We start from the raw sequence: 493 nt of genomic DNA, 5'->3' as shown, positions 1-493 counted from the left end.
TCTTGAGACCTCTGGAGATGTCTTAGAACCTTGCATTGCTGAGAAGGGTTAATCTATCAATATTAATCATAGCACATCATGGCTGTTACCATGTACAATGCTCTCCTGGTTCTGCTCGCTTTACTCAGTCCTTCCAGGTTTTTCTGAGGTCTGCCCACTCATCATTTCTTATAGCACAATAGTATTCCACTACATTCATATACCACAATTTGTTCAGGCATTCCCCAATTGATGGGCATCCTGTCAATTTCCAATTCTTTGCCACCACAAAAAAAGCTGCTATAAATATTTTTGTATATGTGGGTCCCTTTTCCCATTCTTTGACCTATTTGGGATACAGCCCTGGAAGCGCTATTGCTGGGTCAAAGGGTATGGACATTTTTATAACCCTTTGGGTATAGTTCCAAATTGTTCTCCAAAATGGTTGGATTGTTTCACAACTCCACCAACAATGCATTAGTGTTCCATTTTTCTCACATCTTCTCCAACATTT

The 493-nt window shown here is 40.0% G+C and overlaps 1 protein-coding gene across 4 annotated transcripts in view; it reads right to left on the bottom strand.

The window, feature by feature from the left end:
* The window catches only part of FAM76A (family with sequence similarity 76 member A), a 21,496-nt gene that overhangs the window by 11,274 nt on the left and 9,729 nt on the right, over window positions 1-493 (bottom strand). The window lies entirely within an intron of this gene.

Source organism: Vombatus ursinus, unplaced genomic scaffold (assembly GCF_900497805.2).
Source record: "Vombatus ursinus unplaced genomic scaffold, bare-nosed wombat genome assembly UNPS02014777.1, whole genome shotgun sequence".
NCBI lineage: Eukaryota > Metazoa > Chordata > Mammalia > Diprotodontia > Vombatidae > Vombatus > Vombatus ursinus.
This window is presented reverse-complemented; position numbering and strand designations above follow the sequence as displayed.